Genomic DNA, 26,546 nt, shown 5'->3' on the forward strand with positions numbered 1-26,546 from the left:
AGCCCTCCGTCCCCGTCAACTTGGGAGGCCCACAAGTCAGCCTCCCACTATGCTGGGTTCCAGCTGGCAGGGGGGGTATTAATTTTTTGTGCATAATAAGGAGGCACTTCCTTGCGTGCGAAGATAGTTGGTGGGTCCGACATGTCGGCGGGGGGCACGTTTTTTTCGCGAAATATAGAGGCCCTTCCGGTGGGTCCCAGATGTCAGGTGGAGGAATCATTATTTTGCGCGTAATAAGGAGGCATTTCCTTGTGTGTGGCCGTGGACCGAGCTGTCAGCCTCTCCATGCACAGTCTACTTCCGATGGTGTCGTTCGTTGACCACGTTGACCGCGCCGCGCCGAGCGCATCCAAGCTGGTGGACGATGGCGAGGCCCCGGACAGCAACAAGATGGAGATGGGAAGACGCGGGAGTAGAGTCGCAGACGGAGAGGTGTACGATGGTTAACTGGTTCTAGTGCGGTGTGGTTCGGCAGTCGGTGGAGAAGAACAGGAGGTATGGAGGGATGGAGGGATGGCCTGGCCAATGGTGGAGTAGCGCTTCATAGCGAAGCGTGCTAAGCAGAACTGCTAGCAGTAGGAGGCGGGAGGTGGTCCCGGCGGCGCTGGAGGAAGAAGACGAGAGATAGAAGATGGATGTCGGTCGTTGGATGTAAATCCAACGGCTAACATGTTAGAATCATTTGTTAACTAAATTGACAATGACTTGCGTTGGCTTCGAGCTATTGGCCCACATTTCAGCCTCCAAAAATGTGGCACGTATTCAACCCATTTTTTCAGAATTTACAGTCATTTTTTTGCGCGGTAGAATTTACAGTCAATTTGATCTTTTTTTTGAATGACAATCATTAGCTGGGCTGGGTGAACAAATAATGTAGCATCCATGCGGCCCATTTATTTTATTTCTTAAAAAATTACAGGCCATTTGCACTTTCCCGAAATACATGATTTTGTTGGGCTGATTCTAATTATAATGTTGGGTTGGGCCAGCAATGTTATCAAAAAATAAAAAGGGGGTGAGCATTTTGTTATAAATATATTTAAATAATAAGTGATATTATTACATTCGTCCTTAAATCTTACCAAGCTTTTGTACACAATCACTAGGATTTTCGTGCCAAAACAATCCAGGATTTTATTTGTTAAGAAATTATTTTTATAAGTTAATAAGATGTGGGATATTGTTTTCTTACATATGTAAGTATCTGTTAAATATATGATGACAATAAAAATAATATATAATAACATATAAAATAATTTAAATATATATAATATAGTTAGAAGGGAAACATAAGTTGGACTTGGCGTTCCTATTGTTATATAGAAATATAGAACAGACCTCTGTGTTTTCTTCAAAAAAATACGTAAATTGGGCTGCCAAAAATAAAACCTCGGATGGGAGGTCCATAGGCCGGTCGATACATTAGGGCCCTAAGAAAATACAAACAGGCCTATGGACCTCCCATCCGAGGTCGTGGGCTGCGCATGTTAAAAATGAAAGCCTAGACGGGGCAGCCCAAAACCACGTCCAACACTTGCCAAAACTTCATCCCTCGTTTTCTCTGTGTTTCGCACACTCGACATTGTGGGGGCATTTTGACTGTGCATCATATGAAGATGTGCTATGCATGAATGTTGATCAGCATGATGTTAACTGGCTGGTAGTTCCATTTTCGACCATGAATAAAACTTCCAACATGATGTTAACCCTGTTTGAAAAGGCCGTGTTAATATAAATGCTCTGCCTCTGAAAGTTGCAGTTTCTTATCTGAAACTGAACCCTACTGGGTCTAATTGTAATTGGGCATAATGGTCCTTGGGTTAGCGGCTGTAAATGGGCTATATGCGACCAAGCCATTTACAGGCTTTCCATGGGCCGGCCCGCCACCTTTTGACCAAGTCAAACGGGTCGGCCTTTTCACAGGAATGGGCCTCTGTTGGGCCATGCCACGTGTCGACGTATCATTGGCGCCTTCAGTGGATGACATATGTCCCAGCGATGAGCCGACACGTGTTTCCTCCAGCTAATGATGATTCTACACGTGGAAAATCCCCATTGGTCGGGGCTATTAACGGGTTATCGGATCCAAAACCCGACACGCTAGCTTAACGGCGTTCCGTTACGGTGGATGCCACGTGTCGGTCACCCTTGACGAAAGCACTTCTTTGTCGCGCGATTTATTGTCAATGAAGTGGACACTTCCGTGTTGATAATTTTGGTAATGTCATGGAACACTTCTACGAGATCACATGTATGACTATGCTGATTTTGTCATAAAATCGTCATGGATGTACATGCATGACAGAAAATGCGACCTACTGTCACAAACACGTATCATCACGGAAGTGTATTTTTTTGTAGTGTAATACCTAGATCTATTCTTGTTTTTATGCCTAGCTAGGGACGTTAAATGATAGCGCTTGTTGGGAAGCAACCCAATTTTATTTTTGTTCCTATTTAGTAAAAAATCATTCTTCTAGACTCTGGTTAGATGTGGTTTTATGTTTTAATTAGTGTTTGTGCCAACTAAAACCTTTAGGATAACCTACGGTGATAGATAATTTGATCTTGCTGAAAAGCAGAAACTTTTGCGCACACGAGATTAGTTTTAATAAATCACAGAAACATGATTTTCAGTTGATTCTTTCTGCATAAGATTAATAACAAAATTATCTAGGACTTCCTAATTTGGTAGAAGTTTTGGGGTTCCATAAGTATTCAAGAGTTACAGATTGCTACAGACTGTTCTGTTTTTGACATATTCTATTTTTCGTGTGTTGTTTGCTTATTTTCATGAATCTATGGCTAGTATCGGGGGGTATGAACCATAGAGAAGTTGGAATACAGTAGGTTTAACACCGATATAAATAAATAATGAGTTCATTACATTACCTTAAAGTGGTGGTTTGTTTTCTTGCACTAACGGAGCTCATGAGATTTTAAGTTGAGTTTTGTGTTGTGAAGTTTTCAAGTTTTGGGTAAAGATTTGACGGATATTGGAATAAGGAGCGGCAAGAGCCTAAGCTTGGGGATTCTTAAGGCACCCCAAGGTAAAATTCAAGGACAACCAAAAGCCTAAGCTTGGTTATGCCCCGGAAGGCATCCCCTCTTTCGTCTTCGTCTATCGGTAACTTTACTTGAGGCTATATTTTTATTCACCACATGATATGTGTTTTACTTAGAGCGTCTTGTATGATTTGAGTTTTGCTTTTTATTTTATCACAATCATCCTTCCTGTACACACCTTTTGGATAGATACACATGAATTGGAATTTATTAGAATACTCTATGTGCTTCACTTATATCTTTTGAGCTAGGCAATTTTGCTCTAGTGCTTCACTTATACCTTTTTAGAGCACGGTGGTGGTTTTATTTTGTAGAAATTATTGATCTCTCATGCTTCATTTATATTATTTTGAGAGTCTTGTAGAACATCATGGTAATTTGCTTTGGTTATAAAATTAGTCCTAATATGATGGGCATCCAAGTTGGGTAAAATAAAAACTTTCATATGGAGTGCATTAAACACTATGATAAATTTGATGCTTGATAATTGTTTTGAGATATAAAGGTGGTAATGTTAGAGTCATGTCAGTTGGGTAATTATGAAATTGAGTAATACTTGTGTTAAAGTTGGCAAGTCCCGTAGAATGCACGTATGGTGAACATTGTGTGACAAATTTGAAGCATGGGGTGTTCATTGATTGCCTTCCTTATGAGTGGAGGTCGGGATCGCGCGATGGTTTACTCTTACAAACCCTTCCCCTAGGAGCATACGTAGTAGTACTTTGCTTTGAGGGCTAATAAAATTTTTCAATAAGTATATGAGTTCTTTATGACTAATGTGAGTCCATGGATTATACGCACTCTTACCCTTCCGCAATTTGCTAGCCTCTATGGTACTATGCATTTCCCTTTCTCACCATGAGAGTTGGTGCAAACTTCGCCAGTGCCACCGAACCCCGTGATATGATATGCTCTATCACACATAAACCTCCTTATATATTCGTCAGAACATCCACCAAACCTACCTATTATGGCATTTTCATAGCCATTCCGAGATATATTGCCATGCAACTTCCCACCGTTCCGCTTATTATGACATGCTCCATCATTGTCATATTGCTTTGCATGATCATGTAGTTGACATCGTATTTGTGGCAAAGCCACCTTTATATTTCTTTCATACATGTCTCTCTTGATTCATTGCATATCCCGGTACACCATCAGAGGCATTCACATAGAGTCATATTTTGTCCTAAGTATTGAGTTGTAATTCTTGAGTTGTAAATAAATAGAAGTGTGATGAGTTCCATTATTAGAGCATTGTCCCTTGTGAGGAAAGTATGATGGAGACTATGATTCTCCCACAAGTCGGGATGAGACTCCGGACAAAATAAAAAAAAAAGAGAAAAGAATAAAAAAGAGAAAAAAGAGGCCAAAGAGGCCCAAATAAAAAATATGAGAGAAAAAGAGAGGAGGGACAATGTTACTATCCTTTTTCCACACTTGTGCTTCAAAATAGCACCATGATCTTCATGATAGAGAGTTTCTTATTTTGTCACTTTCATATACTAGTGGGAATTTTCCATTATAGAACTTGGCTTGTAAATTCCAATGATGGGCTTCCTCAAAGTGCCCTAGGTCTTTGTGAGCAGGAAAGTTGGATGCACACCCACTTAGTTTCTTTTTGATGAGCTTTCATACATTTATAGCTCTTGTGCATCCGTTGCATGGCAATTCCTACTCCTCGTATTGACATCAATTGATGGGCATCTCCATAGCCCGTTGATTACCTGTGTCAATATGAGACTTTCTCTTTTTTTTTGTTTTCTCACATGATCCCTATCATCATACTCTACTCCACCCATAGTGCTATGTCCATGGCTTATGCTCATGTATTGCGTGACGGTTGAAAAGGCAAAAGCGCGTTAAAAAGTATGAACCAATTGCTTGGCTGAAACCGGGGTTGTGCATGATGGGAGCATTTTGTGTGACGAAAACAAAGCATGGCCAAACTATATGATTTTGTAGGGATAAGCTTTATTTGGCTATGTTATTTTGATAAGACATAAACTACTTGGTTAGCATGCTTGAAGTATTACTATTTACGTCAATATTAAACTTTTATCTTGAATCTTTTGGATCTGAACATTCATGCCACAATAAAGAAAATTACATTGAAAATTATGTTAGTTAGCATTACACATCAAAAATTCTGTTTTTTATCATTTACCTACTGGAGGACGAGGATGAATTAAGCATGGGGATGCTTAATACGTCTCCAACGTATCTATAATTTTTTAGTGTTCCATGCTGTTATATTATCTGTTTTGGATGTTTAATGGGCTTTATTGTGCACTTTTATATTATTTTTGGGACTAACCTATTAACCGGAGGCTTAGTGCAAATTGTTGTTTTTTTGCCTATTTCAGTGTTTCGCAGAAAGAGAATATCAAACGGAGTCCAAACGGAATGAAACCTTCGAGAGAATTGTTTTGGAACAAACACAATCCAGGAGACTTCGAGTGGACGTCAAGGAAGCAACGAGGCGTCCACGAGGTAGGAGGGCGCGCCCAGGGGGGGTAGGCGTGCCTCCCACCCTCGTGGGCCCCCCGTGGATCCACCGACCTACTTCTTTCGCCTATATATACTCATATACCCTGAAAACATCCAGGAGCACCACGAAACCCTATTTCCATCGCTGCAACCTTTTGTAGCCATCAGATCCCATCTTGGGGCCTTTTACGGCACTCCACCGGAGGGGGAATCGATCATGGAGGGCTTCTACATCAACACAATAGCCTCTTCGATGATGTGTGAGTAGTTTACCACAGACCTTCGGGTCCATAGTTATTAGCTAGATGGATTCTTCTCTCTCTTTGATTCTCAATACAAAGTTCTCCTTGATCTTCTTGGAGATCTATTCGATGTAATACTTTTTGTGGTGTCTTTGTCGAGATCCGGTGAATTGTGGGTTTATGATCAAGATTATCTATGAACAATATTTGATTCTTCTCTAAATTCTTATATGTATGATTTGATATCTTTGCTAGTCTCTTCGAATTATCAGTTTGGTTTGGCCTACTAGATTGATCTTTCTTGCAATTGGAGAAGTGCTTAGCTTTGGGTTCAATCTTGCGGAGTCCTTTCCCAGTGACAGTAGGGGCAGCAAGGCACGTATTGTATTGTTTCCATCAAGGATAAAAAGATGGGGTTTATATCATATTGCTTGAGTTTATCCCTCTACATCATGACATCTTTCTTAATGTGTTACTCTGTTCTTATGAACTTAATACTCTAGATGCATGCTGGATAGTGGTCGATGAGTGGAGTAATAGTTGTAGATGCAGAATCATTTCGATCTACTTGTCACGGACGTGATTCCTATATACATGATCATGCCTAGATATTCTCATAACTATGCGCTTTTCTATCAATTTCTCGACAGTAATTTGTTCACCCACTGTAAGATATGCTCTCTTGAGAGAAGCCACTAGTGAAACCTATGGCCCCCGGGTCTCTTTTCCATTATATTATATCTCTTTTATTTACATTGCATCTCGTTACTATTTTGCAATCTTTACTTTTCAATCTATACAACAAAAATACCAAAAATATTTATCTTATTATCTCTATCAGATCTCACTTTTGCAAGTGGCCGTGAGGGGATTGACAACCCCTTTATCGTGTTGGTTGCAAGGTTCTTATTTGTTTGTGCAGGTACAAGGCGACTTGCATGTAACCTCCTACCTGATTGATACCTTGATTCTCAAAGACTGACGGAAATACTTACGCCACGTTGCTGCATCACCCTTTCCTCTTCAAGGGAAATCCAAGGCATGCTCAAGAGGTAGCAGTAGGCAGGGGAGTTTGGTATAGTCTGTTAGAGGCAATGAGGCAGGAAGGGAAACAAGCAAATAAAGGTTGAGCTACTTAGTTTTGGGAAAAATCTGATTTTACGGAGTACGTACCCACTAAGGTAGTACTACTTACTACTCTCTCCTTTCTGGTTTATAGGTCTCATCTAAAAAAATTCGTTTGGATTTCGAGGTGCATTAAATCACCCGATGCAAGCAGTATCAAGGGAAAACTCACGAATGCATGTAGAAGTTCATGGAAATTTAGTGGTCATTGATGCATTTGTTGTAATTAATGCATCGGTAAACATAACTTCTTGAGAAAAACGAGGGTACTAATTACTTGTGCAAACTACGAAATTAATTCCACCATTCACCATCTACCTTGGTTGGAGAGATTTTGAAATTGAGCCATAAACCAGAAAGAAGGGAGTAGTAACATGGCCTAGGGAAGCTTGCTGCACCACGGACTCCAAGGAAATTGCTGTAGTACTACTAGTCCTACTACTAGAAGCCATATATTTCAAACAATATGATAATCTCTCTAACCAATGTAGGGACGAGGAGTAACGGAGGGAGTAGTAAAATTTTATCCTCGTCCTGCGAGCCACCGCACGCGTGGGCGAGGGAGCGTGCGTAGGCGTCGTATGCAAGCTTCTCCTCGTCTTGTGACTCTGTGAGCCACCGTGCCTGTGGGTGGAGGAGATGGCTTACTAAGCAAGCTTCTTCTCATTCTGTGAGTTGACGGGACACAACAAAAGTAATACATACAAGACATCTCCAGTGTATAGAGGCTTGCCTCTAAGGTAGGCCCACATGGTTTGCCTCGTATCAAATGAAAAAACCACAATGTATAGAGACTCTAACCATCCTCTAAGGTGGGCCCTAGCAGAAATTGAAAAAGTATTGATTAGCAACACATTTGTCCAATCAGTACTATTTCTCTTGTACTCCTAGTTTCTTATGTTTCCTAAGGCTGACAATTGGGACCAGATGGATTGTTACATTGTTAGAGGCAACCTCTAAGGTTAGACGCGATGCTAGCCAATTTTTTTAGAGGCAGTTCATGCAATGTATAGAGGCCTGCCTCCAAGAGCAGAGAGGGCTTAGAGGAAACAAAAAGCATACATTTTGGATGCCCTAAGTGCCTACTTTCCGGTCTATATGACTCAAATTATAATCCACAATGCATTCATAATAGATGCTGAGTGGTGGAATAAGTTTGTTACTTCCATAGTTCACAAAAGTACTGAGCATGTGAGATGGTGAACGAAGAGAGTGCGATATCATTAGTACTACAATTATTTTGGGAGGGTTGTAGTAGTCCCTCCCATTCACATGTTCACATTTCAAGCTTCATTAAAAACGTTGCATGCAAGGATTAAGAGAAACCTCAGCAATGCATGTACTCCCTCAATCCATATAGGGTATAAAATGCATTTTGGAGGCTAACTTTGACCACATGTTCGAGCAATATTATGACATCCAACTTACACAAATCTTACCATCAAATCCGTACGTGGTCACTATACTAATAACACATGCATACGTTGCAATTAGTATGTAGATAAGGTAGTAAAAACTCACTATCTAGTAGGAGTAGTACTAGTAGTACTCTACACTACTACTACTATGAGGCCATCCTACTGTGTCCCGGCAGAAGAACGCGAAAATTGATTATTCGTTCATATTTAAATTTGTTTTCACACAGCAAAATATCCATGAAAACAACACATGGAAAATTTCACGACAAATGACGGATTTGAATGTGCTGGGAGGCGTGCGGCTGGGAGGGGTTGTTTGGATGTTGCCCGGGGTAGCCAAAATATTGGCGACCCTTTTGTCACCCGTGCCTTAGCCACCGATGAATGAGGAAGAGCTCGGGTGCTCATGCATCCACCATCACGTGCGTTGGAGACAAGCTCGCACGAGTTGTGCTTTCTTTGTCCCACCACGACGCGTGAGCCAGCCGCAGATCGACCGGCGACCCGCAAATTACACCGTCCAACCATAGCCGCACACATTCTGACAGCAACTCAACCAACCGGACAAAATTTATGCAAACATGGCGATATTTCATATAAAAATGACGGAAATCATATAAAATACCAGATTTTCATACAAACATGACGGATTTCATTACATTAAAATCAACTAATAGTGCTAGTCCTGAACAACACAAGTATAATAATACCTAGCCTAAATGGTCGCCCGCTGACCATTCCTCTTTCTCATGTCCGGCAGCACGATCACAAAACTGTCGGGAGCCATGGAGGTATATGCTTCAGCGTAAAGGACGGCTCGCTTCCCCACCGCTCAACTGACATGGTTGGTTGATGCCAAAGATGGAGTCTGAAGGGGGCTTCTCTACTTCGAAGTAGGTCCTCGCAACAAAAGGATCCGGCAAGACACCGACTGTGTACGCCGACGCCGCCTCCGTGCTGGCCTTCATGGGACCCAAGCGGCAGCAGCCTCCCGTGTTCTACTTATCCTCGATGATGGCGGCGGACGTGGAGGTACTGGCCACCGACTCGTCGCTCTCCACGCACCCGGCTTCTGTCTCTGCTTGCATGGTGCGGCCGCATGCATGGGAGTCTCGGCCATAGAAATGGGAGATATAGTAGCCGACACGGGAGCCACGGTACGACGCGGCGGAGTGGTCGGCAGCAACGACGACCAAGCTCCTCGCCGTACCGGTGTGGAGTAGCTCGCCGCTCCTCGTCGAGCTAGCCTGGAGCGGCGAGTTGCTGAACCGCGTGCCGGGTTGGGGTGGCAACAGGCTCCATCAGGCGAGGGGAGGGAGGTGGAATAGCGAGCTACATAGCTCGTATCCGCGGGCTCGTCGGGCCACCTAGCCATCTTGGATGCCAGATAACTACTCTTTGCAAGCCATTGTAAGTGGACAAAATGATGAACGAGGAGATAGGGGAGCAACGGAGGTGTGTGATTCTTGGCCGACATCTGGCCTCATTTAAATAGGAGATTAAATAGATGGCGGACGGGAGGAGCTCGGCTGGCGTTTAGTTTAATGTCGGCCCGGTCATGAACAAACCTGTGTCCAGAGTGGGTTTCTCGGCTTCCACACGGGTTTCATGGAGGCGTTTGAATGAGGCAAGGAGGCGTGTTCAACCGGGCGTGCAGCGAGCGGCGCCCTTGACTCTGACGTACGACACCGCGCCGTTCTTCCACTGACATGTGGGATCGTTGGGTTCCTAGCCTGCATGTCAGTGACCCAACGCAGGCAGTGCACGGCAGAGGAGCTTTTGGTGGGCCAAGACGGTCAGAAGCAGGCATTTCATAAACCTGTGTTTGTTCATTAAGTGTGACATCATCCATTTCATGTAGATAAGCCTACTATATAATGTAAGAGAGTTTTAAAATTTTCATATATACATTAATAGCCTGTTCGATGTGTCGTGATTCATAAAGACCACTGCATAAATCAATGTTCTACTTATCACAGATTTGATTAATACCTGTAACAATCCATGTTCTTAACAAAGGGTGCATGCACGTATAGGTTGAGCGTGTGTCTTGCGTCGTGTTATGTGTGCATGCAGGCGTGCGAGTGTTGTGTGCATGCATGCGGGCGTTGCGGGCGTCTTTGTGCGCATGTGTGATGAATTTGTATTCACCACAAAGGTTCGTGCATGCGTGCAATTAAAACGGACAACTCAACATATCATCACAAGGCAATCCTTCTCCGATGTGATTAGGGGGTGCGGGCTGCCAACCAGAGCTCTCATGACTTCGAATCCCCACCGATCACTAATTTATTACCATTTCTGTCTTTCATATATGCGGAGAAGGGTGGGCCCTATGGTAATGTGCGCTGCTGAATGTGGACCGTTTGACTGGTCAATTTATCGTGTCATCAACAAATTACGGAGCTGTATGGTGAGCCAGTGACCATATGATCACCATAAAATGTATTTTATTAACACAGTACATACTCAAACTACCATTTCTTTCTTTCATATATGCGCTAACACATGGGCCCCACGGTTACACGCACTGATGGTGCAATACTAGTTGCACCACGTGGAACGTTTGACTGGTCAATTGATGGTGTCATCAACCAAATACGGAGTTGTACGGGTGAGCTAGCGACCATATAATCACGACATGTGTTTTCTTAACACAGTACAGATGCAAGCGCTCATATATACATGCAAACACTCACCGCGAGAAGCGCATACACATAGACCCTACCCCTATTAGCACCTTCGAGAGAGTGATCCAGCATATGATCTTGAGATTTCACGAAGTCATCGTAGGTGCCTCGTAGTCGAGGGGAACGTCTCCTCCCACTGAATGCAGATCACCGAAAAGTGCTAAGAATAATCCAGGATAAATGCGAGCACCAGGACTTTAACCCTGGTGGGCTAGGGAAACCACTGTCCTCCTAACCATCCAACCACAGGTTGGTTAGCACCACAAAATGTATATGGTCATCGTGATGAGCTTATTCTAAAGTCCAGTGACCATATCATGCTTTCGCTTCAAATACAATGACCATAAGTGTCATCAACAAAATACGGAGCACGCATCAAATACAATTTTCGTCACTGTCATCAACAAAATGCGGAGACATATCGTGAGCTAGATACCATATGATCACCATGAGAATGTATATGGTGATCGTAATGAGCATATTCTGAACTCCAGTGACCGTATAGTGCTTTCGCTTGAAATACAGTGACCGTCACGCGTGAATGTGTCAGGGGCATGCATACTTTTAGAGGGCCGAGAGATAGTTTGTGTGCATACGTGAAAGTGGTGTAGAAAGAGGGGGTGTCTGGTGGAGACAAGGAGAGATATGCCCTTCATTTCTCTTTCCCAGGACTAATATTTTAGGAGAAAATATAAACCTTCACAATGCAAAATAAATATGATTGGATGCACCATGCACTTAACTTTCATGTATAATACTGTACTATTGTATATGTTTATTTTCTTAGTGGACGATTGCGTCTGGTGTGTGGCTGGCACATCATTTCTAGTTGTGGTGGGTCAACGTGAGGACTCATGGGTCGGTTCCATCCTGGGCTACATAGGTTGGACTGAGACGCATTATACAAAGACCCATGTGGAGGACTCGGCGTACAAAACGAAGCTACCAAAGTCGTGGAGGACTCTATCCCCACTGATGATAAGCCGACTATATATGATTTGTAACCCTAGGCCCCAAGTATGTTATAGAAGCCTAGGGGCTTGTTCATCGATAGTATACACACACGCACAATGCCTGGTATTCACGTGTACTTCGTACACACCCCTATCACAAATATACAGTACCATGAGTAGGCTTTTTCCTCAACTGAAAGAGCCCGGACTTGGGTAAAACTTTGCCTCACATTACCATCCAACCTAACAATCGGAGATGTCCTACTGAATGATCTGATGGAATCATATCTGCTAACTACTAAGAAAGAGATGTGGGGGGGGGAATGTGTGCGAGAGAGGCCTAAAGATAATGTGTGTGCGGGAGACATGTAAGCACATATATTTGCCTATGAAGGGCTAGTAGAGACCGTGCGTGTATATATGCATGTGAGAGAAATAGTGTTTTCCAACAGAGATTAGTGAAAAGAGTGGTACATAGTAGTAAGAAAGAGAGAGGGAGATATATCTAGAGAGTGTGTGCGGGAGACACCCTGGGAGAGATTGTGAGCATGTGTGAGAGAGAAATGCTGATGTATATAATGTGTGTGCACTTATGCGTTAGATAGAGAGATATATAGCACGTGTGTGAGAACGGGCTGAGGCATAGGCATATACGTGTAAAAGGTGGTTCTACGCATTAAATTAGAATATAAATGGCATTATTATTTTTGGACAAGATCATGAATTTTGCAATTTGCGTATGAACGAACATCGGTCTATCAGACACCCATACTCTATTGAATTCTAGCATGTGCATGTGTTTACTTCGTATTATCAATCCATAGAGTGAGAGTGGTTTGAAATCCAGACAATGCATTGCTTTTGTAATTCATATATAAACATTAATTAGTGCACTCCATGTTGTTAGTGTGAAGCACTTTATACACATTCCAAATTGCTAGCTACGAAATAGAATACATGTTGAATTCAACATAAAGGGGGTTTCGAAGATCCGTATTCATAGGGAGTGCATTCATCTATTTGAATCCGAGATAATGGCATTTGTAAATCAGATCTAAAAGGGGGCATCAATCTTTGTTGTGCGTTTGAACATGCTATATATTCATACGCACGTCTAACTAATTTTTCGCAACCAAGGAGATTATGTCCGGAACCATGCATGAAATGAGGTAAGATGCATATTTTTTAATATATACTCATGTACAATGTATATTCAAATGTACCCCCTCCATTACAAAATAATCGTAGTTCTAGGATTTTCAAGAGTTAAGATTTGTGAAGTTTGACAAATCCTGAAAGTTCAATTCAGGAGAACCGAAAAGGTTAATGCTTCTTCGCCCAAATATTGAACGAAGCGCCCAATAAGCCTCTGGTCACCCGAAGTCGTGCGAGACTAATGTTTGGTGGTAGGACTGTGCTGACTCTGGCCCGTGTAGCCATTTGGCCCGATGTCCAAAGGTCTAAATAGGGGTAGGTTTGTAACTTCACCTAGATGCCAGTCTCAACTGCCTCCGAGAAGCATTCATATGCCATGGGTGCCTAAACACCCATTCGCTTGGCCGAAATCCATCCTGCCCACCATTTGGGACACCTCATATTACAGTCCTACCCCCGACCCGCAATATGTCCAAAATTTTAGATGGGGGCAAAGTTTGTAACTTCCCCAAATTTCAAACAAGCGCATCCCAAACCGAAACATTGTTCCCCCTTAGTTCCCACTCCCTTCGTTTCCCCATTTCATACTCCATGGGCGCCAAAACGCCCTCTCCACCAGCCACGAAACCCGAGCCTCCTCCATTCTCCACCCCATCGTGCACAATCCACTATCGCCCTCCTCCATCACGCCAGAACCGGTATCCCGACGTCGTCATCCAACGCAACCGCAATCACAATGCCCTCAAGAACTTAGCACCTCAAGCCGGGGCAGAGCTGCATGTACGACGCCGACGCCGACATGCGCTATAGTAGAACCACTTCGACCACGCCGTCCTGTGCCTCACTACTGCCGCTCCACTGTCGTGTGGCACCCCAGCTCAGAGCAACCGGTTTAACTTGAATTGCCAGCCCAGAGATCAAGTCTTCTGGCAACACACAACAACATGGTACATGAAACAACCGTTTTATTGAAGCTAGCAGAAACATAGGTTCAAAATTACATCAAGTTGCAAGGCCAAGTGGCACACACAGTGCAGCTGAACAATATGTACATTATTTAATAAACATGAAGGGGCCTCGATCATGATATCTACGTGGTAGCGGAACATCGACGTAGAGGAACTCCATAGTACAGGGACACCGATGTGGACACGATCTAGACTCGTGAAGGACTCCGATCCGGTAAGACTTTCCTGAAATCTGGCATGACACGCTAGGTCAGTACATTGAATGTAATTGCAACATCACAACAAGCATAAGCACAATGGCAAACAGTATCATGAGCATTCATCAAGTTAAATGCAATGCAATAACACACTACTGATGCAGTAAAACGAACTTATGCACCGAGTCCCTCGGACTCTCTTACTAGACGGGTTACCTCGTAATGAACCTCAGCATATGGTGATCACTCCTGGATCACAAATGAACCAACACGTTGGTTCCCACGATACCGACCATCTTCATAGTCACACAATCTCATCATGCAATCAGTACCAAGCATAAGAATTTAGTGTACATGATTACTTAATCATGTTGATCCCTGGTGTGACTTAATCATGAGCTATGTCCGTAACCGAGGATGCGGCTATCGATAGATTTAATACACACTCTAGAGAGGTAGTACATTAAATGCACACCACGGAACCCATGGCCTCGCACTCCCATTCGGGTGGATCAATGGCATTCTGACGAACCCCCCCCCCCCCATTGCCATGACACTCTCCCAGCCACTCCAAACAACTCCCCTCAGGGGTAAGTCATGGGTGGCCCCGTGCCTACCAAAGGCATCAACGGCCACCGGCGTGGCAAAATCAAACAGTCCCAAACGGGGACAAGGTACCATATCAATAAACGAGCACACAAAGTTATGTCTGCTTACCGGGATAGGGTACCGCACGCCCATAACCTTACCTCATGGGAGGTACCGACCAGAGGTATGACAACGGACCGAATAAAGCCCTTCCCATAATGGAAAATGTGGTTGCACTGGGAAAACTCGATTTAGTGGCAACATGACTCGATCAACATTATGTTCAAGTTGAATTAGCTTCAGGTTTAACTTGACATGAAAACAACCCGAGTCATAGTACACCATCAACATGCAACTATTCCACATGCATCACAAATCACTTCAAGTAATCAGATCAACAACATCAAAATTTCTACTTGCACTAGTCATCATTAAGCTTCACTGGTCTTAGCTCACTGGTTTTTAACACTCATCATTTTAATCATGCCATTATCATATTAAAGTCAAAAACTCTATATGAAAAATATTACCGAGCATAGCCAAATAATAACCACACAAACCAAAACTACTTCTACTCCTCACACTATCTTAATGCATGCAAACCTTAGTGTAAACTAAGCATTTCAATCATGACCAAGTAACTAACATGGGTAATATTCATTTAAATAAATAAATGCATGATATAGCTCATATTCAAGTTGAGAAAATCACAAATATTGAAGTGACACCATGCAAATGTTGGTGTGGTTTGCCTTAGTGCAGAGGAAGTCCACACTTCTCCTGGTTACCCTAAAGACAAGCTTCTCCCTCCGAAAATATTTAAAAACAGCAAAAGAAAATATCAAGAATCATTCTGAAATTCACCAAAAATTCTATGTAGGAGAGAAAAATCTCAAGTTTGGGGTTCTGCTAGATCTTTTCAATATGAATACGATGCAAAAAGAATCAATTCATTTGGACTTATGGTTTAAAAGTTATGACTGCTCAAAGTTTCTGTAGAAATATTTGAATAAATTTAAATAACAGAATCCAGGGGGTGACCTCAAAAACGTATTATCAGAATACGCCTCCACTTGTACCACTTCGGGCGCGAGTGGAGGCTCTGACAGAGGGCCCCACCTGGCGGGTGTGGAGAGACGGGGAGAGAAACAAAGGGGTGGCGGAGCTTCGCCGGAGCTCACGTCAGCGAGGAGGGATCCTTGGCTGATTTGAGAGGGAGGGAAAGCAAGAGCGGGTCACGGCGCACCTGCCTATACCCGTGGCTCGACGAGAGTTGACCGGACAGCTCGGAATCAAGCTCCCAAGCGGCGGCTGCAGTCGGGACTTGCCGGAGAAGAAGAAGACGACTGTGAGGGGCGGTTCTAGGGGCTCCAGCAGCATTAGTAGGCACCACTGGACCTCCAAGGAGTCACCGGATAAGTCAATGGAGCTCGAGGTGGAGTAGAGAGGCGGGGGCGAGCAGAGGGGATCGCCGGCAAGCTCGAGCTTGAGCATGGCGGCCCAAGGCCTGCCCGTCTGGGCTATGGCTCCTCTACTGCATGTGGTGGCTGGTGGAGTGGGTGGATGGGTTGGAGGGGCTCGATATTTATAGGCGGAGGGGGAAGGGGGTATTGGCTCTGCCGGAGCTCTCTAGAATCCGGCGAGCGACGATAAGCGGTGTCTTCGAGGGGTGGAGAGGCTCAGCATCACGCAACTACTCTGGCATCGGCGAGCACTAGGGGGAGGTCAAGGCCGAAGAGACGATGGAGGTGGCTCGGTGCGGCGTTCGTCGGCGAGCTCTGAGACGAGCACGTGATGCACAGAAGTGCAGGCGCAGCGCAGAGTGCATCAAACGCGTGCCGGGGCAATGTCTTCACGCGGTCACGATGCTGGCATGGTCAAAATGACGTCCACGCGATGCCAAACCTTGTCCCTCGTGTTGTCCATGCAGTGTGTAGTCTAGGGGAAGAGATCACACACTGCCAGGCCGACCAGATTTAACAAGAGCTCATGAGCAAGTTTCTGGTCAGAAACTTTGGCACTGTGTTTGGCTAGGTTCTAGAGGGAGATTAGGGCTAATTTCCTGGGATTAAGGTTTTCCTAGGAGGGTAATCAAGCTCAAGAAAAATTTGCCTCAACGGAGCAAGGAAAAATTTACTTGCTGTAGAAACTGCATTCTGAGGCCAGAAGAGAAATGATTTTCTGTAGGAAAATATTCCAAATAAGTATGAAATATTTTTGCACAAGGAGGTGTGCCAATGTTCAAAGAATATTTGGTAATTTTATCATATTTTTAGGAGCAAGAATAATGAGGGTTGCTTTGGAGCATATGTTGCTGAAGTGCTAGTCAGAGAAGAAAATGAATATTTTTCATTTATGAAAAATATTCCTCGGGCCATTTTGAGATTTTCCAGAGAGGAAATGATGGTTATGAGAGGGATGAGTCACTTGGATGAAAATCAAGGACATGCCCAAGTGGTTAACTCCAAGTGAGTTCATTAAAAAATCCAACTGCAAATCCAAAGACAAAGAAAATACAGAAAAGAGAGATGGCAAAAACCAGGCTGTCAAAAACCTCCCCACTTAAGATGAATCTCATTCTCGAGATTAGGTTGCTCGGGAAAACCATTCTGGATAGGCTGCCTTTAAAAATTCCTCTCTTTCCCAGGTTGCTTCTTCTTCGGTGTGATGCTCCCACTGTACCTTATAAAACCTTATCACTTTACTGCGAGTGACCCTTTCGGTCTCATCCAATATTCTGAATGGTCTCTCCTCATAGGGTAAATCTTTAGCAAGCTCTAGCTCTGACACATCAGTCCTTTTCTCGGGTGACGAGATACACCTCCTTAGCTGTGAGACATGGAACATGTTGTGCACTTCTGACAATTCCGGTGGCAATTCCAACTGATAAGCAACTGTGCCAACTCTGGACATAACTGGGAACAGACCAATATATCTGGGTGCCAGTTTTTCGCGAGTCTGAAATCTCTTGACTTCTCTCATAGGTGTGCCTCAAAAGTATACATGTTCTCCGTGCTCAAAGCTGATCTGATGGTGCTTCGCATCATAATAACTCTTCTGACGGGACTTAGCCAATTGCAGTCTATCTCGGATCTCCTTGACTTGCTTTACAACCTCCATCATTAAGTCAGTTATGAAAATGCGGCTATCTCCTATTTGACACCAGTTCAGCGGAGTGCGACACTTATGGCCATACAAAGCTTCATATGGTGACATGTTTAGGCTGGTCTAGAAACTGTTGTTGTAGGAGAACTCAGCATATGGTAGACAATCTTCCCACATGGGTCCTTGAGCCAAAGCACATGCTCGGAGTATATCTTCAAGTATTTGATTTACTGTTCAGTCTACCTATCTGTCTGAGGATGATAGGTTGTACTATACTTCAGTGCGGTCACCAAGGCTTGATGGAGACGTGACCAGCAGGCTGACATAAAGAGAGAACCTCGGTCTAAAGTGATGGTTCTTGGTACGCCATGTAGACTGACTATTCTGGACACATATAGTTATCTAAGTTGATGGGCTCGATATGTGGTTCGGATGGGAATAAAGTGGGCTACTTTTGTTAGTGTGTCCACCACAACCCATACTGCATCATTGCCTCGGTGAGTCCTTGGTAGTCCTGTGATGAAATCCATGCAGACGTCATCCCACTTCCATTGTGAAACGGGTAAAGTTTGCAGAAGTCCGGCAGGTTTCTGGTGCTCCGCCTTCACATTGTAGCATATATCACAACAAGCGACAAAGTATGCGATGTCTTTCTTCATTCCATCCCACCAGAATATCTGTTGAAGGTCTTCGTACATTTTGGTACCTCCTGGGTGAATCGAGTATGAAGATTCGTGTGCTTCTGCGAAGATCTTGTTTCTCATGTCTGCTTGCTCAAGTACGTAAATCCGTCCTCGAAACCTTATTGTACCTAGCTTATCCTTAGAGAAATCCTGGGTCTTCCCTTCTTGCATACGATCGACATGATGTTGCAGGACAGGATCATCCTACTAAGCCCTGCGGATCTCATCCTTGAGGGTAGGAGTTACTTCCAAAATGTTGGCAAGACCCGCATCAACAATAACCAAATTAAGTTGAGCGATTTCTTCTTGGAGTTCAGGAGGCAAGGAATCCATTAAGGTGTCAAGCTGGCAAGCTTGCGACTGAGAGCATCGGCCACAACATTGGCCTTACCGGGATGGTAGTTTATTCCGGGATGGTAGTTTATTCGTTGTTGAAGGTTTAAGTCCGGTAGGGCGAATATACAGTTGAGAGATTTGTGGTCGGTAAATATCTGACATCTTTTGCCAATGAGATAGTGTCTCCAAAATTTCAAAGCATGCACAACTGCGGCCAACTCCAAATCATGAGTAGGATAGTTCCCTTCGTGAGGTTGTAGCTGTCGAGATGCGTATGTTACAACCTTGCCACCTTGCATGAGTACACATCCAATAGCTTTCCTGGATGCGTCACAGTACACATCAAAGTTGCAGTAGATGTCTGGAAGGTCAATACCGGTGCTGACGTCAATCTGGTATTTAGCTCATTAAAGATCTTCTCGCAGTCCTCAGTCCATTCAAATTTTGTATCTTTCTTGAGGAGTTCTGTCATTGGCTTGGAAATCTTAGAGAAGCCTTCGATGAAGCGGCGGTAGTATCCGGCTAATCCATGGAAACTCCGGATCTCGGATACTGTGGTGGGTGCCATCCAATCAAGCACGTCCTTCACCTTGCTGGGATCCACGACTATGCCTTCTGCTGACATAACATGTCCCAAGAATCCGACTTGCATGAGCCAAACTCACACTTGCTGAATTTTGCATATAGCTGATGGTCACGGAGTCGTTGCAAGACTGCTCTGAGATGTTCCTTGTGCTCTTCTTCACCTTTTGAGTATATGAGGATGTCATCGATGAAGACGACCACTAACTTATCCAAGAAATCCATGAATACCTTATTCATCATATGCATGAAGAAGGCAGGGGCATTGGTGAGGCCGAAGGACATAACTATATATTCATAAAGACCGTATCGAGTAGTGAATGCCGTCGTAGGAATATCCTCCTTCTTGATCTTGAGATGGTGATACTCGGTCCTTAAATCAATCTCGGAGAATACCTTTTCCCCGCTGAGTTGATCAAGCAAATCATCAATCCTTGGGAGTGGATATTTGTTCTTAATAGTGACATCATTCAACTAACATTAACCGACACACATTCACAGACTGCCGTCCTTCTTGTCCATGAATATTGCGGGTGATCCACATGGTGAAGAGCTGGGACAGATGTATCCTTTCTATAGCATCTCATCAAGTTGTTTATTCAATTCCACTAACTCGGAGGAAGGCATCCGATAATACTTCTTGTATAACGGTGCAGTCCCGGTGTCACATCCCTAGCTTCTGGTAATGCACTAGGCTAGACCTCTTGCTGCATCATGTTTAAATTCAAATGAAATTTGAATTGAGGAATTTTCAAAGCCTCAGAAACCTCTAAAAATAACCAACAATTAAATCTTCTCAAATGTGTCCAAGAAAATGTTCCTGATATCCTCTGGAAATATTGGCAAGAGGTAAAATCCAAACCAATATTTTTGGTGTCTCAGAAACATTTAATTTGGGCATTTGAATTAAATCAATAATTATTTGAATTGGATTTATATCTACTATTAAATAAATATAAGTCCAATAATTCTGAAATATTTTGTGGAGCATTGTTTTAATTCTTTTAGCTCCTAAAAATATTGTCAGAAGCAAAATAAATTGAATTGGTTTCAAAACCAAATTCAAAACAAACCTGCAAAATAGAAAACTGAAATAAAATAAAAAGAACAGAGCTTACCTGGGCCACTTACCGCAGCCTACCTGGCCCAGCCCCCCCCCCCCCCCAGCCGGCCCAGCCCACCTCCCTCCTTGTTCTCTTCTTCCTCTGCCAGTAGGCAGAGGCGAGGCGTGGCGCGCGCCCGAAGAGCGCCGGCCACCTCCTGCTTCGCCGTGGCAGCCTCCCCGACTCCCTCGCGACGCCACGGAGCCGCCCTCGCCCCCTGCACCTCCCCTCTCTCCCCCTGGACCCCATTCCCTCTTCTGTTTCCCTCTCGCGCACACCACCGAGCGGAGCTCGCCGCCATCGTCGCCGTACCCATGACCACGGCCACCCCCTCCCCTCTCCGACGTGCTCCCGAGCTCCTGCACCTCGTCGCCAACCCCCTCACCGAGCCACGTGACCGGAAGGGCCCCGAGCAGCCGCCATCGTCATCATCTCTGAGCTTCGGCCCCGGCGCCGTTCTCCGTCGAATTCGGCCACTCCGGCGCGCCCCCGAGCTCGCTGACCCTCCCTGCACGATCCCCGTGAGTCCCTGCTCCGTTTCCCCCTAACCCCAAGTTCGATTTCGAGCTCTAGTCGCCCCCTCTACCGGAGCCGAGACGCTCCGCTGCACGGACTCGTCGCCGGCGAAGCCCCGGTGACCAAATGGCCCCGCGCGTGCGTCCGTTGCACTCGCAACGACCCGTGGAGCAACGCTAGCGTGGCAGCTAGCTTGTTTGCAAGCCGCAGCACTAACCCCGCACCCACCCGAGCTCCGGCCGCCGCCTCGGGCTCCACTCCGGCGGACTCCGTCCACCCCCGCACCTCCCGTTGGCCCCCCTAGGTGCGCACGGGCACGGGCTACCTTCTGGTGCCCTTCGCGCGTCCAGCCGTCGCCCGTAGCGCAACCCCGGTGAACTTCCGCCGCGTTCCGGGTCGCCGCCGGCCGAACTCCGGTGGCCAGTGACGTGGCTGGCTTAATTAGCCACTAATCACCGCTTTGTGACACTGACAGCTGGGCCCCATGCCCTTAGTTAACCACGGCTTAAACTTCTGTTAGTTTAGATTAATCACAGTGGCCCCACACGTCAGCTTTGACCATGCTGACGTGGCCTTTGACCCGGCCCCACCTGCCATTGACACTAAACAGCCCTGGGTCACTGACCAGTGGACCCCACTGGTCAGGTTTGACCTGGAGGCGCCCTGTTGACCTGCTGACGTCAAGGTGATGACATGCTGACGCCATAATTCATTTTCTAGAATTATTTTAATTCTAAATAATCAGAAAATTCCATAAAATTGTAAAAACTTCTAAAAATCATAGAAATTCAACCGTAACTCCAAATTAAATAATTTATATATGAAAAATTATCAGAAAAATTCAAGGAATCCATCTGTACCATTTTCATGCATGCTAGAACAACTTATAGCTGCTGTTTAGCACAAATCAAATAAAGGGCATTTAAATAACCATATATGGAGTTTGAATTTGAATCTTGTATTCAAACCAACTTCATTTAATCTGTTGCTAGTTGCATTAGCCCAAAACACATTCATATTGCCATGTCATGAGCATGCATCATATTGTGCATTGCATTGATTGTATTTCTTCTTTGTTGCCGGTATCTGTTCCCTCCCAGTAGAGGATGTTCCGACGTTGTGATCGTTGACACTGATGAAGACTCAATGTTATCTTCAGAAGTGCCAGGCAAGCAAAACCCCCTTGTTCATTCCGATACAATCCTACTCTCTCGCTCCTGCTCTTTTTACTGCATTAGGACAACATCGATTCATCTGTTACTTGCTGCGGTAGCTGAACCCCTTTATCCTTTGCATGACCTGTCATTCCACAGTAAATAGATGAAACCCACTAGCATGAGTAGGAGTTGTTTGAGCCCTGTTGTGTCTACTCATTCATGTTTGTTGTCATGCCTGCTACTGCTTAGAGTTGAGTCAGGTCTGATTCATCGGGGATGAATCAGAGGTGTGTGAACATGTCCTACTGTGTGTGAGCTAAGTGTGTGAATACGATTTGGTAAAGGTAGCGGTGAGAGGCCATGTAGGAGTACATGGTGGGTTGTCTCATTGCAGCCGTCCTCAGGAACTGAGTTCTGTGTTTGTGATCCATGATTCAGCTACTACCACGCATTGGGCCCGAAACCAATGGACCCTCTCGGCTTCTTAATCACCCTTGTCCTCTGTCCAGGAGTTGCAAGTAGTTTCTGGTGTTTGTAGTATGCTGGAGGCCGTGGGCAGCGCTGACCGTAGGGGTGGGCTGTGATGCGGTAGGCACGTGGCACGGTGTACCGGGCGCCCGTTTGGTGTCTCGGGAACCCTGTTCACATCGTTTGGGGCTGTGAGCGAAACTTCGGTCGGATCTCCTCATGGATGGAACCCGAATAGGCGATAAACCTGGACTAGAGACTTGAGTGTTTAGGTAGGCCGTGGCCGACACCCACGTTGGGCTTTCGCTTGAAGGTTGCCGAGTACATGTCGTGTAAACGGCGGTAAGTGGTGAGAGCGTGTGTGAAGAAGTACACCCCTACAGGGTTAACCTAATCTATTCGAATAGCCGTGTCCACGGAAAAGGACCTCTGGGTTGCTTATATCAGTTCATAGACAAGTGAAAGTGGATACTCTAAAATACGCAAGATAAGCGTGAGTGCTATGGATGGCATTCTCGTAGGGAGACGGGAGTGGATCCATAGTGGTGTATTGGTATGGTGAATATGTGGACTCGTGTGCGCCACCTCAAAGAGTCACTTGCAGTCGTAGTTCAGGATAGCCACCGAGTCAAAGCTGGCTTGCTGCAGTCAAACTCCACCATCCCCTTTGTTGATAATGATGCATATGTAGATAGTTCTGATGTAAGTCTTGCTGGGTACATTTGTACTCACGTTTGCCTATTTTATGTTTTTGCAGAGAGACTTCAGTCTCACTAGTATTTCCGCGTGGTCTTCGACGTTTAGCTTGTTACCTCAGCTACGATCTTGTGCCTCGGCAGGATTTGGTAGATAGTCAGGCTTCTCAGCCTTTTTCATTTATAGATGTCTGTACTCAGACATGATAGCTTCCGCTTGTGCTTGATTTGTATGCTCTGAATGTTGGGTCATGAGACCCATGTTTGTAATATCTCGCTCCTCGGAGCCTATTGAATAGATTACTTGAGTCCTAGAGTCATGTTGTGATGCCATGTTGTATTTGCACATATCGAGCATATTGTGTGTATGTTATTGAAATGCTTGGTATGTGTGGGATCTGACCATCTAGTTGTTTATCTTTAGTAGCCTCTCTTACGGGGAAATGTCTCCTAGTGTTTCCACCGAGCCATGGTAGCTTGCTACTGCTCCGGAACACTTAGGCTGGCCGGCATGTGTCCTTCTTCGTTCCTGTGTCTGTCCCTTCGGGGAAATGTCACGCGGTGAATACCGGAGTCCTGTTAGCCCGCTACAGCCCGGTTCACCGGAGTCCTGCTAGCCCAGTGCTACAGCCTGGATTCACTCGCTGATGACCGACACGTTCGATGCTGGGTCATGGATGCCTGTCCCTGTAAGTCTGTGCCGCTTTGGGTTTACGACTAGCCATGTCAGCCCGGGCTCCTTATCATATGGATGCTAGCGACACTGTCATATACGTGTGCCAAAAGGCGCAAACGGTCCCGGGCAAAGGTAAGGCGACACCCGTGGGAATACCGTGCGTGAGGCCGCAAAGTGATATGAGGTGTTACATGCTAGATCGATGTGGCATTGAGTCGGGGTCCTGACAGCGTTGGTATCAGAGCTTGACTGCCTGTAGGATTACCAAGCCAAACTGGTCGAAGTTGAGTTTAGAAATTCTTTAGTTATATAAGGGAATTGATTGTGGGATGGAACGTAAGGCTCTTTTTACTCCTTATACCTCATGCCCTTCTGATCTGAGTCATCTTATCTTTCCTGCGGGGATTAAGAACTAGGCTATCTCTTCTTTCTATTAGGATCACGTGTTACTAATCAGTAGACTTATAAGATTGTTGGATTTAAGTCTCAGTTCAGTTCCTACTACTTCCATATGTTAATTGTTGATCTCGGAACCTTGATATTGTGCTTCTGAGTGGTTATGCCACCATTTTTGTGATTGTCTCAAATCTTTTTGAGCAATTATAGCCGTTATGCTGTCCGAGTCATCCCAGGTTTCTAAATAGTCCGATGCATTTGCAAATCCCTTCCTTCTGTTTCCGATGTTCCCATGGGCCAGATTAACCACACTAATCGGTGTGTTGAGGTAATTATTGCCTCGACATATATGTTGGGATTATTATTATGACCCTAAGTGCTTAGGGGATCATCTAGTGGTCTAGCCATGATTTGTGTCCTAGTGTGAAGATTCTGGCCTTTATTCTCGGAAGCATCCCGTGATGCTACTTAGTTAGTAGGCATTCTGTTCCTGGGTTTTTGAACCCGAGATTCACCCTACTTACTTCATGTTGATAGTGTTTGCTAGCTCCTTTAGGATATTAGTAACCTTTGCGATAGTCCTTAAAGTCCGTGGTATCTTCTTCTTCCAAATACCATGAGCTACTTATGGAAGAAGTCCCTCGTTGAACTGAAATATCACAACAGGATTATTCTTGATGAGTTCTCCGTTATATATTGTGACTCTGCCAGTTCTACTTTTCTGCATGGGTTATCCGGAAGAAACATGTGGAATTCGTTCGACATGCTAAACCATGCATCCACAACTCAGAAAATTATATGTTCCTTTGAGTTGTTCTCTTTAGTTGCATACTGACCTTCGTCTATCAATTGATAGTCAAGGGTATGCATGCACTCGTTTACCGATGCCTATTACCCTTGTGGTCCGTCAAGCCATTCTGTCCTGAATGACTAGGAGAAACACACTCCAGTACCTCTTCCCTATCCAGGATTGGGTCAAAGAAGTTGTGCTCGGCAGATCAAAATGCCAATCCAGCTTCTGGTCTGATCTACCTTGAAGTATTACCATCTTTATATCAGGAATATCATGGGAATTGCACACTATCTTATGAATTCTTGATGCAGTAATACTTCTGATCATCATTGATAATTTCTCGGTTTTTGTGTTATTGTAACCGGAATGCCGACAGATGAATTGTGATGTGTGAACTCAATACTCCTAGCAACCCCATTGCTTGGTAGTTAATGGAAAATAATCTTATTCTTAGTATGTTGGTTATTGAATCACCATTCTAAGATTGATCGTGCTACCTAGTCTTTATTTCCTGGTGCACTCTTTGATTGATGAGTTAGGATTTTGTCAAGTCCTCGCTCATTTGATCATATCATCTTGCTCTGAAAAGCAAGATTGTTCTCGAGCTTAGTAACATATCGGTGGTTCGTGATTTTCCGAATATCTTCTCGAAAGTATCACCAGGTTGTCGCCTGACTGTTATGTTAAGCTCGTGATCAAGTTGGTTTATCCTGTAAACCACCCTTTCTCCAAGAATCCGTGTTGGATACCCCTGAGCTAGTTGGTTAAGCTATGCATCAACTTGGAGAGTTGGAAGATAGAAGCTTGCCCGATTTAGTTCATCCAAAGGGATATTCTTGTGTAGTGTGTGTTGAAGAAAGATGATATCTTCATCGATTGGTCCTTGTGATCAGTTGCTGGACCTATTGTCTTATCAATCCTTTGATTTGAGTGTGGGCTATCGTCAAATCAAATCAGTACCAACGATGCTCGTAATGTTGTCTTATTTCGTGGTTGATCCCTCGAGCATACACCATTATATCTTTTAGGTCTGACCAATGCTATCACTTGTTCACTTAACTATGGAATTCCTTTTAAAAGGAAACCCAGATGAATTGTTGTTGTGCCCATTGACAACATCCTTGTCTTCTCCATAATTTTG

The sequence above is a fragment of the Triticum aestivum genome, chromosome 4B (assembly GCF_018294505.1).
Source record: "Triticum aestivum cultivar Chinese Spring chromosome 4B, IWGSC CS RefSeq v2.1, whole genome shotgun sequence".
Lineage (NCBI taxonomy): Eukaryota > Viridiplantae > Streptophyta > Magnoliopsida > Poales > Poaceae > Triticum > Triticum aestivum.